This window comes from Kogia breviceps, chromosome 2 (assembly GCF_026419965.1).
Source record: "Kogia breviceps isolate mKogBre1 chromosome 2, mKogBre1 haplotype 1, whole genome shotgun sequence".
NCBI classification, from domain to species: domain Eukaryota; kingdom Metazoa; phylum Chordata; class Mammalia; order Artiodactyla; family Physeteridae; genus Kogia; species Kogia breviceps.
In genome coordinates, this window is record NC_081311.1 from 46,600,200 (window position 1) to 46,612,979 (window position 12,780).

The window sequence follows — 12,780 nt, forward strand, 5'->3', positions numbered from 1 at the left end:
AAGGTGTGGACTGAAGAGGTTAGTTCCTCTTCCACCAAGACTCTATTAAAATGATAATAAAAGGATTTTTTAAAAAGAAGAAGCTTACACTTCTGGGAAGTTAATGTACTTTTCCCTGTTTTTCCACTAAGGACAAGTAAAAACTCTGCACATTATAAGTAAAAAAAAAATACAAGACTGAAAGGCAGAAGAAGGAGGCAGACCAGCTAGGAACCTCAGGATTCAAAGAATTGACATGATGTTCAATTTCCTGGGTTTTCTTTTTGCCTCATATAATCCAATCTTGGAGCTGAAGAATCGGCAAATCCAGAAACACCAAGAAGTGTAAACAAACAAACACAAAAGCCCCAAGAAAAGCCTGCTCTTTCTAATAACCAAAGGAGTAGGAAAGGGTCAGCCTAGAAAGACCAAAAAATAATAAGTAGACAACAATCACCCTACTCCAGACAAATACCACAGAAAAAAAACCCGTGGCCACACCCCGATCCATGCCAGCAAAGACCAAGGGTAGACTAGACATCTTCTCTCACCAAGATGTAACAAAGCATCCCAACATCCCCATCAGGACGGTATCAAAGGAGGCTGAGTTGGTAGCTGGGACTTTCATCCCCACCACTGCTGCGTCTTGGTTAAAAAAAAAAAAAAAAAAAAAAAGTCTCGGCAAAGGTATAAAGAAAAGCCAAAAGGAAATTTCAGAACTGAAAAATACAATTACCAAAATACAAAAACCAAGAGATGGGCTCAGCGGAATGGTGGGGACAGAAAAAAAACAGTGAACCAGAAGACAGACCAATAGGAACTACCCAATCTGAATGTCAAAGAGAAAAATAAACTGAAAAAGAAAAATGAACAGAGCCTCAGGCACCTGTGGGCCTATAACTAAAGATTTAACATTCATGTCATCGGAGAGAGCTGAGCTGAAAAAGTACTTGAAATAATGGCTGAAGATTCCCAAATTTGGCAAAAGATATATTTACAGACTCAAAATTCTGAGCAAACCTCAAACAGGATAAACTCAAAGAAATCCTCAGCAAGATATGGAACAGTCAAACTTTTGAAAACTAAAGAAAAACATATATATCTTGAAAGCAGTGAGAGAAATAACACCTTACCTACAGGGGAAACATCATTTAAATGGCAGCAAATATTTCATGAAAAATCAGGGAGGCCAGAAGGGAAGACACAACACCTTTCAAGGACTGAAAGAAAAGAACTGTCAACTTGGAACCCTATATCCAAAAAAAATAATCCTTCAAAAAGGAAGGGGAGGGCTTCCCTGGTGGCGCAGTGGTTGAGAGTCCGCCTGCCAATGCAGGGGACACGGGCTCGTGCCCCAGTCTGGGAAGATCCCACATGCCGCAGAGCGGCTGGGCCCGTGAGCCATGGCCGCTGGGCCTGCCCATCCAGAGCCTGTGCTCTGCGGTGGGAGAGGCCACAACAGTGAGAGGCCCGTGTACCACACACACAAACACACACACACACACAAAAAAAAAAAAAAAAAAAAAAAGGAAGGGGAAATCAAGACATTTGAGAGAAAAGTAAACTACGAGACTGTGTCACCAGCAGATGTACCCCAAAGGGTGAAACGGCTATAGGAAGTTCTCTAAACAGAAAAAAGAATCCTTAAAATATTAGCAAACAGAATTCAGCAAATATAAAAAGAATTATAAACCATGACCAAGTGAGGCTTATTCCAACGATATAAGATTTTTTTCAATTTTTGAAAATTAATCAGAGGGAGGGATAAATTGGGAGATTGGGACTGACATATACACACTATAATAAATAGAATAAATAACTAATAAGGATCTACTGTATATCACAGGGAACTCTACTCAGTACTCTGTAATGACCGATATGGACAAATAATCTAAAAAAGAGTGGATATATGTATATGTATATATGTATATATATACATATATACATATATGTACATGTATAACTGATTCACTTTGCTGTACAGCAGAAAGTAACACAACATTGTAAATCAACTATACTCCAATAAATTTTTTTTTAAAAAAGGAAAGTAATCAATGTAATCTACTATGTTGAGACTAATGAATAAAATCGTATGATTCCAATGAACAAATAAAAAGCGTATAACAGAATTCAACACCCTTTCATGATTTAAGAAAAAAAACTCTCAGAAAAATAGGAATAAAAAAGAATATCCTTAACTTGAAAAACAGCACCTACAAAAAAAACCCCTACACCTAATATTATACTTAATGATAAGAAAACAACTGCTTTGCCCCTAAGACTGGGAAAAAGGCAACTCTTATTTACAACATACTGCTGGAAGTTCTAGCCAATGCAGTAAGGCAAGAAAAGAAACAAAAGGCATGCAGTTTAGAAAGAAAGAAAACTGTACCTATTTTCAGATGACACAGAAAGTCCCAAGGAATCTACAAAAAATACTCGCAGAATAAGTGAATTCAGCAAAGTTGTAGTATACAAGATAAACATACAAAAATTAGTCATACTTCTAATACTCACAATGAAAACAAGGACATGAAAATTAAAAATACAACACCATTTACAATCATGAAAAAATATGGCATACTTAGGTATAAATGTAACAAAGATCTTTTATGCTGAAAACTATAAAATGCTGATGAAAAAAATTAGAGAATAAACTAATAAATTAAGATGCATACATGTGTTCATGGACTGGAAGAGTCAACAAAGTCAAAATGTCTATTATTCCCTAATTAATACACAAGCTTAACAAGATTCTTGTCAAAATCTTTTAAAGACTTTTGTAGACATAGACAAGATTATTTTTAAATGCATATGGAAAGAGAAAAGCTAAAACACTCTTGAAAGAGAAGAGAATGGGAGGAATCAGTCTACTGATTTCAAAACTTATTATAGAGCTACAATCAAGACTGCGTGATACTGGCAGAGAGACAGACATATAATTCAGTGGAACAGAACAGAGAACCCATGAATAGACCCATACAAATATGCCCAAATGATTTTTAATTAAGCAATTCACTGAAGGAAAGAGTACTTTTTAACAAATGGTGCCAGAGCAATAAGGGGAAAAAAATGAACCTCAAATGAAGTTTCAACACCTTACACAAAAATTAACACAAAATAGTTCATGAACTTAAATGTATAACCTAAAAGCTTTTAGGGGAGAAAAAGCATTTTTTTAAAAACTTTAGGATTTAGAGTTAGACAGAGTTCTTAAACTTGACACCAAAGGCTTGATTCCGAGTTGGAAAAATTTATAAATTGAACTTCATAAATATAAAAAAACTTTTGTTCTTCAAAAGGTGAAAAGATCAGCCACAGACTGGGAGAAAATATTTGCAAACCACATATCTGACAAAGGACTAGTATCTAAAATATATAAAGAACTCTCAGAAGTCAACAACAACAAAAATCCAATTAGTAAATGGGCAAAAGACATGAAGAGACTTTTGCTGAGAGAATATACAAGTGGCAAATAAACACTTGAAAATATGTTCAACCTTACTAGCCATTAGGGAAATGCAAATTAAAATCACAATGAAGTTATCACTACATATCTACTAGAATGACTAAAATTAAAAATGGTGCCAACACCAAAATGTGGGCAAGGATAAGGATAAATTGAACCATCCTTTCCATATTGGTAGGAATATAAAATGGTACTCTGGAAAACACTTGGGCAATTTCCTAAAACATACCATGTGAATATCATACAGCCCAGCAACTCCAGGAGTTTTATAACCAGAGAAATGAAGTAATATGGTTACCGGAAAACCTGCACACAAATGTTTGTAATAGCTTTATTCAACTAGATGTCCTTCGGCAGGTGAGTGATTAAACAAATTATGGTACATTCATACCATAGAATACTATTCAGCAATAAAAAAGGAATAAAAAAAGAACTATTTGGACATGAAACAACAATGATGAATCTCCAGAGAACTATGCTGAGTGAGAAAAGCCAATCCAAAAAGATCACATAATGTATAATTCAATTTATATAATATCCTTGAAACGACAAAATTATAGAAATGGGAGAACAGATTAGTGGTTGCCAGAGGTTAAGAAGGCAGTGGGAGCAGGGAGAAGTGGGAGTAGTTATAAAAGAACAACACGAGGGGGACTTCCCTGGTGGTGCAATGGTTAAGAATCCGCCTGCCAAAATGCAGGGGACACGGGTTTGAGCCCTGGCTCAGGAAGATCCCACATGCCATGGAGCAACTAAGCCTGTGCGTCACAACTACCGAGCCTGCACTCTGGAGCCCACGAGCCACAACTACTGAGCCCACATGCCACAACTACTGAAGCCCACGTGCCTAGAGCCCTTGCTCCGCAACAAGAGAAGCCACTGCAATGAGAAGCCCGTGCACCGCCACGAAGAGTAGCTCCCACTCGCCGCAACTAGAGAAAGCCCGCGCACAGCAACAAAGACCCAAAGCAGTCCAAAATTAATTAATTAATTAATTATTTTTTTTAAAAAAAAGAACATGAGGGATCCCTGTGGTGACACATATTCTGCATCTTAACTATAAAGATGTCAATATCCTAGTTGTGATATTGTACTAAAATTTTGCAAGCTATTAGCTTTGGGGAAAACTGTATAAAGGTTAAATGGGATCCCTCTACATTATTTCTTACAACTGCATATGAACCTACAGTTATCTCAAAATGAAAAATTAAATTTTTTAAAAAAGGAAAAAAAAGACATAAATCACAAGGCCACAAATGAGGAGAGATGGCACCCAAGCAGACAAAAAAGATTTCAACGGTTTTTTAAAGACAGAAAATATGGGAATACTAATTAATTTAGCAAAGTGGAGAAAGCCACAATAAAAAGTATGTGAAATAATAAATATACAAAATGAGTTAATTTGCCTATAGGATGCCAAAGAGCTCAGGTCTCAGGTTTTGAGTAGTAGTAAAATACTGGCTAAAAATAGATAATTCTACAAATAAAACAACTGGTTCCTTGGCCACCTCTCCAACAGAAACCGCTACCAGAAGTGGGATGCTATCATAACAAAAACCTCAACAAGTTGCATTTTTCTTAGTCACCACTCTGTACGCAATGAGGAATTTATCAGAGAAGGAAAAGATGATGATCCACCTTATGCAGTAGAAAAATGGTTACAAAACCTGTTGATGGCTGTAACTCAGAAGGCAAATCACACACATGATGACTTTAAAACTGTATGGGGGGGCTTCCCTGGTGGCGCAGTGGTTGAGAGTCCGCCTGCCGATGCAGGGGACACAGGTTCGTGCCCCGGTCCGGGAAGATCCCACATGCCGCGGAGCAGCTAGGCCCGTGAGCCATGGCTGCTGAGCCTGCGCATCCGGAGCCTGTGCTCCGCAACGGGAGAGGCCACAAGAGTGAGAGGCCCGCGTATCACCAAAAAAAAAAAACTGTATGCGGAAAAACTGGAAAATGAAACTTTACAGTATAGGCTGGTTACTATTGGCTGTTTCTAGCAAAAATCAAAAATTTATCTGGTTATTGGTACTCTGAATTGACTGGAAGCAAATGGATTAAGAGTCTGCTAAGTTTCTGTAGGAAATGTATTGGCAGAAAAACAACAGGCCCAGATTTAGAATGTCTGTTCAAGACTTCAAAACAACCTCTGGGAGTCCAACCTTCTACAAACAGGCAAACTGCATGATACCCAGGACAGCATGCTTCCAGCATCAATTCTGGACACAGGGTGTGGGCAAACAAAATAATGGAAAAAGAAGAACCCTAAGGATGGTCCCTGGAGCCATGGAGAAAAAAGGATGTGAGTGTTTCTCCCAGGGAACAAAATCAGAGTCCAATCAAGAAACATCCTTCCCTTCGAGGGAAGAGAACATTCCTTTATATCTGTCCATAAACATTAAAGAACTGCTACAGAAGAGTAACTACTGTGTGTCTATGCTTCACCTTCCAAATGCTACTGTTTAGTAGTCATGTTGTACCCTTATTATAATACTTTGGGGAGGAGGGTAATAAATAATGTGTTTTCTTAATTCATTTGAACAAGAAAGGCTTATCTGGACCTGATAAGATAGCCAGGCATCACTCAGAGATCCCATACAGGCATACCTCATTTTATTGCTCTTCATTTTACTGGGACTTAGCAGACATTGCATTTTTTACGAATTAAAGGTTTGTGGCAACCCTGAATTGAGCAAGCCTATCAGCGCCATTTTTCCAACAGCATTTGCTCACTTTGTGTCCTGTGTCTCTGTGTCACACTTTGGTAATTCTTAAAATAGTTCAAACTTTTTCACTATTCTTGTATTTTTATGGTGATCTGTGATCAGTGTAATCTCTGATGTTACTATTTTAATTGTTTTAGATGCCATGAACCATGGCCATGTGAGATGGCAAACTTAATCAATAAAAGTTGTGTATGTTCTGACTGCTCTACAAACCAACTGTTCCCGTCTCTCTCCCTTTCCCTCTCTTCAAGCCTCCCTATTCCCTGAGACACACAATAGTGAAATTAGGTCAGTTAATAATCCTCAAGAGAAGGGATGGTTTAAATGAAACGAAGAGCCCTCTCACTTTAAATCAAAAGCTTGAAATGATTAAGCTTAAGGAGGAAGGCATGTTGAAAGCCAAGACTGGCTGAAAGCTAGGCCTCTTGCACCAAACAGTTAGCCAAGTTATGAACGCAAAGGAAAAGTTCTTGAAGAAAATTAAAAATGCCACTCCAGTCAACACATGAATGATAAGAAAGTGAAATATCCTGCCTTATTGCTGATATGGAGAAAGTTTTAGTGGTCTAGATAGAAGATCAAACCAGTCACAACATTTCCTAAAGCCAACGCCTAATCCAGAGGAAGGCCCTAACTCTCTTCAATTTGATAAAGGCTGAGAAAGATCAGGAAGCTGTAGAAGAAAAGTCTGAATCTAGCAGAGGCTGGTTCATGAGGTTTAAGGAAAGAAGGTGTCTCCATAACATCAAAGTGCAAGGGGAAGCAGCAAGTGCTGATGTAGAAGCTGCAGCAAGTTACCCAAAAGATCTAGGTAAAATGATTAATGAGGTTGTTATACTAAACAACAGACTTTCAATGAAGATGAAACTGTGTTACACTGGAAGAAGATGCCATCCAGGACTTTCATAGCTAGAGAGAAGTCAATGCCTGGTTTCAAAACTTTGAAGGACAGGCTCACTCTCTTATTAGGGACTAATGCAGCTGGTGACTTTAAGTTGAAGTCAACGGTCATTTACGAAATTCCTAGGGTCCCTAAGAATTATGCTAAGTCTACTCTGCCTGCACTCTATAAATGGACCAACAAAGCCTGGGTGACAGCACATCTTTTCACAACATGTTACTAAATATTTTAAGCCCACTGTTGAGACCCAATGCCCAGAAAAAACGATTCCTTTCAAAATATTACTGCTCACTGAAAATGCACTTGGTTACCCAAGAGCACTGAGTGAGATATACAATGACATTATTGTATGGGTGTTTTCGTGACCATTAACACATCCATTCTGCAGCTCATGGATCAAGGAGTAATTTTGACTTTCAAGCCTTATTATTTAAGAAATACACCTCAGAAGGCTGTAGCTGCCATAGATAGTGATTCCTCTGATACATCTGGGTAAAACTGAAGACCTTCTGGAAAGGATCTCATCATTCTAGATATCACTAAGAACATTCATGATTCATGGGAAGAGTTCCAAATATCAAAATTAAGTGGAGTTTGGAAGTTGATTCCAACCCTCATGGATGAGTTTTTAAGGGGTTCAAGACTTCAGAGGAAGAAGTAACTGCAAATGTGGTGGAAACAGCAAAAGAACAAGAATTAGAAGTAGAGCCTGAAGATGTGATTGAATTGCTGCAATCCCATGATAAAACTTTAATGGATGAGTTGCTTTTACGGATGAGCAAAGAAAGTGGTTTCTTGAGATGCAATCTACTCCTGATGAAGATGCTGTTGAAGACTGCTGAAATGACAACAAAGGATTTAAAATGTTACATATACTTAGTTGATAAAGCAGTGGCAAGGTTTGAGAGGACTGATTCCGACTTTGAAAGAAGTTCTACTGTGTATGAAATTTATCAAACTGCACTGCATGCTACAGAGAAATGGCTCATGGAAGAAAGAGTCTATCAATACCGCAAACTTCACTGCTGGCTGATTTTAAGAAATTCCAACAGCCACCCCAACCTTCACCCCACCCTGATCAGTTAGCAGCCATCAACATCAAGGCAAGACCCTCCATCAGGAAAAAGATGAGGACTCACTGAGGGCTCAGATGATGATAAGCATACTTTAACGATAGAGTTTTTGTTTGTTTGTTTGTTTCTGCCGTTTCTCGGGCCTCTCACTGTTGTGGCCTCCCGTTGGGGAGCACAGGCTCGGGACGCGCAGGCTCAGAGGCCATGGCTCACGCGCCCAGCTGCTCTGCGGCATGTGGGATCTTCCCAGACCAGGGCCTGAACCTGTGTCCCCCTGTATTGGCAGGAGGACTCTCAACCATTGCGCCACCAGGGAAGCCCCTGATAGAATATTTTTAAATTAAGGTAAGTACATTGTCTTTTTTAGACATAGTGCTACTGCACACTTAACAGATTACAGTATAGCATAAACATAACTTTTATGTGCACTGGGAAACCAAAAAAAATTGTGACTTGCTTTATCTCAATATTTGCTTTATTGCGTTGGTCTAGAACTGAACCCACAATATCTCCAAGGTATGCCTGGGCTTTGAACTAAAGCAATGACTGGTTGTACAGGGGGTTAGCATACCCTACATGTGGGAGGGAGAATGAAACAGTCTGGGGACCAGAATGGCCAACTGAGGCAGAGTCAATGCTACTTATCCACTACACTGGTCCCTGTTCCTGGGCAAATTAGAATACATTTTCCAGCCTCCTTTGCAATTATGTTAGAGGTAACGTGACTGATTCCCGACCAATATAATATGGTGAGAGTAATGTTAGCCACTTCCAGGCCTGGCCTTTAAAACCATTCATTGAGATCCTCCAGCTCTTCCACTGCCATCTTGGAAGCCAGATGGCATAGCTACAGATGGAGGAGTTACATCCAACTTGTGTTAGACTTTGCATGACAAAAATATTTTGTTGTTGCTATTGTGCTGTTGCCATAGCACAGCACAGTCCAGTGCTTTCAAAATTTTTTGTGCATATAAATCATCTTGTTCTGAGGCACACCTGGGATGTGGCCTGAGATTCTACATCTCTAACAAGCACCAAGATGATACCAATGTGAACAGTCTACCGAATACACCTTGAAAAGCAAGACTAATACACAGGGGGAGAACAGATGATTCTCTGGAGAAACCGAATGGCCCAGAGAAAAGGTCTCCCGTAGGAAGTGAGCAGCAAGACTAGAGAATTCAGGCTCGCATTCACAGTGAATCAAAAACTACATGTAGGGCTTCCCTGGTGGCGCAGTGGTTGAGAGTCCACCTGCCGATGCAGGGGATGCCAGTTCGTGCCTCAGTCTGGGAGGATCCCACATGCCGCGGAGCAGCTGGGACCGTGGGCCATGGCCGCTGAGCCTGCGCGTCCCGGAGCCTGTGCTCCGCAACGGGAGAGGCCACAACAGTGAGAGGCCTGTGAACTGAAAAAAAAAAACAAAAAACAGAACTACATATAAACAATATCGTCAACTATTTTCAACCTAACGAAGTGTATGCTTTGTAGAACTGAGAAGATGGATTCCCCTGCCCCTTCCTGCATCTTCCCACCTTCCTTTAAGCCTGTCTTCCTAATCTCACCTTAACCCCCATGACCTGGATTAAATACCACCCCCTCCAGGAAGTTCTGTCATTCAATCTAACGACTAGATGGACACTTATAATCCTCCTCTCAATTTCTGTAGCACTTGTATCACTTCAAGACCCTCATCACATTATCCCCAGATTGCATGTGATTTAACTCCTCTATCAGAATAAGCACGTGAAGAACTACAACACTGAATCACATCAGCCTGGCTCAAAGGCGGCGCTCAGGTTTTTTGTTTTTGTTGACTGTTAAATGAATACATGAATTAGAAAATTCAGGGAATTCAGAGTGAGTTGATCAAAGAAACTAAATCAGGCCTAATTTTTTTTTAAATCCTCAAAAATGAAGAATTAAAAATTACACTCCCCAGGCTTCCCTGGTGGCGCAGTGGTTGGGAGTCCGCCTGCCGATGCAGGGGACATGGGTTCGTGCCCCAGTCCAGGAAGATCCCACATACCCCAGAGCAGTTGGGCCCATGAGCCATGGCCGCTGGGCCTGGGTGTCCGGAGCCTGTGCTCCGCAATGGGAGAGGCCCCAACAGTGAGAGGCCCGTGTACAGCAAAAAAAAAAAAAAAAAAAAAAATTACACTCCCTGAAAAAAATTTCAACATTGAAAATCTTCAAAATATAGCAAAGACAAAATTGATAAATAGTTAAAACTAAATGTTTATAGTGCAAACACTGATCATTTCCATACTCACAGGTGGACAAAGCAAAAGGCCTAAGATCTTCCTGTAGGATTATTTACCATCAGAACAGTCCACTGCTTTAGAAAATGTCTTGAGTCAATCAGATAACTAAAGAATAAGTAGGACTGTAAAATATCTTCTCTAGAAAAAAAAAATAGCATATGCCATTTCATGACTCAAATTTGGTACTTTTAGAAATTTTGGCAACTTTTTTTTCTTTCAGTTATTTAAATTGTTTACCACCAAGAGTATAAACCTAAACATTATGTGATTATAGCAAAAAAGGAACTGCTACATGGAGGGCAGGCAGGAGGGACCAAAGTGAAACAGAGCTGTTCTTCAAGAACTAGACACTGCTACTGATAACAAACAAAGGGTCTTGACTGGTTTAATGAATTCACTCCCATCTATGCATCTATAATATCTTCCTGGAACTAATTCAAAGAAGACAAAAATGTTGGAGCTAGGGCTGCCAGATTTAGCAAATAAAAATACAGTCGGCCCAGTTAAATTTCAGATAAACAATGACTTTTTAGTAAAGCATGCCCTATGCTTTATACTAAAAACTTATTCACTGTTTACTAAAATTCAAATTTAACTGGGTGTCCCTGTATTTTATCTGGCAACCCTAAGGGAAGCCAAAATCAATCTAATTTCCTCACTTTGTAGCAGAAACTGTGACCCCAAGAAGGGAAGTGACTTACCTAAACCAAAGATCAAGGAAGTCAGTTTGCTTTCAAAAGAGAAAACATATTCCACTAGGTCACCTTGGGTTCCACTCATGGTCCACTCGACCTCTGATTTTCACACACTTCACAGAAGCACCAAGCAGACAAGCTGTCAAAGGATATGGTTTTCCTCTTTTAATATCAAACTGTGAGTTCTAGTAAACTTCCCAACTCTAGTCTTCAAAAACAACAAATGAGGAAACTATGTATTTCTCTTAACTTAAAAAAAAAAAAAATCTTCCTGATAATCTTTTTGCCTACACACCATCACCTCAGATTCTGTTTATGTTCACTCACTAGATAAAACAGAACCTCCTTCTCTCCCAAACCTAGTTCTCTCAGGGGTATGGGAGCCGGGGAGAGGGAGGAAGACAGTATGGCAGATAAGGATTCTGATTTTGACAAATTTGGCTTCCAAACAAGGTTTTAAGAAAAAAGGTTCCGTTGCATTTTTAAAAGCCTGGGAGGAGAAAAAAAGTAACATAAACCATTATGACTTTCTCTAAGTTTTCTATTAAAAACTTCACCCTAGTGAACGAGAATCCAAGTCGTGTCAGGTGAAAAACTGAAAGTCAAACAGAAACTCAGCAATTAAAAGACAAAATATCTACCTATGCTTTCCCTCTGGCAGCTTCCAACGTATACAGGCCTCTCTCGAGATCACACACGTCGGAAGGGTAAGATCCTCAGAAATCACCTAGTCCATCCTTTCATTTTACAGATGTGGAAACTCAGGCCAAGGGGAGGGCTGACTTGCCCAAGGTCTCACAGCCCGTCGTGGGCAGGACTTCAACTGGGACTCCACGTTGGCAGCCCCGGGCCCTCAGCACCCGATGGCTCCTGCGGCCCCCGGCTCGGCCCGGCCCAAGGGCAGCCTCGAAAACCGGGGCGGAAGAGCTCACGGCCCGGGGTCGCTGCCGACTTTTGGCCGGCTAGGCGCCTGGGCCCCGGCCCAGGGCGGTGCGAGGCCCGGGCCTCGACGGCCGCCCCCGACCCGCCCACCTGTCGCGGACCGCACAACGGGCAGCCACACCCCCTGCCGAGGCCGGGGGCTCGGCCGGCCTCGACGGCGGCCAGCAGCGGCGGCTCCGCGCGGCGCGGGGTACGCCGGACCCGAGGCCGCAGGAGTTACCTCAGGTGGGCGCTGAGCTCGCGGCGGGGAAACCCCCGACCGCCTCGGGCATGCCGGAGACGCGGACGCGGCAGGCTGCAGCTCGGCCACCGCTAAACCTGTTTACAACCCTCCGCGGGAGGACGCCGACTGGTCTGTCACGTGACGCACACGTCACGTGCTCGACCGGGGTGGGGCAGAGGCGTTGCCCAGCGACGACGGCGCTCTGGGGGCGGACGACGGCGTCGGCGCGGTCTTTCTGCTCTCCCACCTCATGGGCTGCTGTGCTGAGTCGACAGCCGGCGCGCCCTGATCAACCTGGGCGAGGAAGAGGAAAGACCCACCACCGGCTTCGTCCTTTAGTGACCCCTGAGCCTAACCGCACGTATCATTCTTGTTTTAGAAGGGGGAGGGAATTCGGTCCGGCATTATGATGAACTTGAAAAGAAAAATGGAAAATACTTCTTTATCCAAAGCTAGAAAACAAAGGGAGGGCAGAGGAATAAGCAATAATGGTTTGATTTGCCTTAAC

At 41.4% G+C, this 12,780-nt stretch overlaps 1 protein-coding gene across 14 annotated transcripts in view; it reads right to left on the reverse strand.

Moving 5' to 3' along the window:
• MARCHF8 (membrane associated ring-CH-type finger 8) overlaps positions 1 to 12,418 on the reverse strand; it is a 109,526-nt gene extending 97,108 nt beyond the window's left edge. For 4 of the 14 annotated variants that reach the window (XM_067025151.1, XM_067025152.1, XM_067025149.1 and 1 more), the window contains exons 1-2: positions 11,749 to 12,119; positions 11,114 to 11,246 (exon numbers count right to left, since the gene is read on the reverse strand). The gene's annotated coding sequence lies outside the window, so the exon portion shown is untranslated. Of the gene's footprint in view, positions 1 to 11,113; positions 11,247 to 11,748; positions 12,176 to 12,269 lie in introns of those variants that run through there. The other 10 variants (XM_067025145.1, XM_067025143.1, XM_067025153.1 and 7 more) reach the window with 8 other exon arrangements.
• Positions 12,419 to 12,780: the final 362 nt, after the last annotated feature.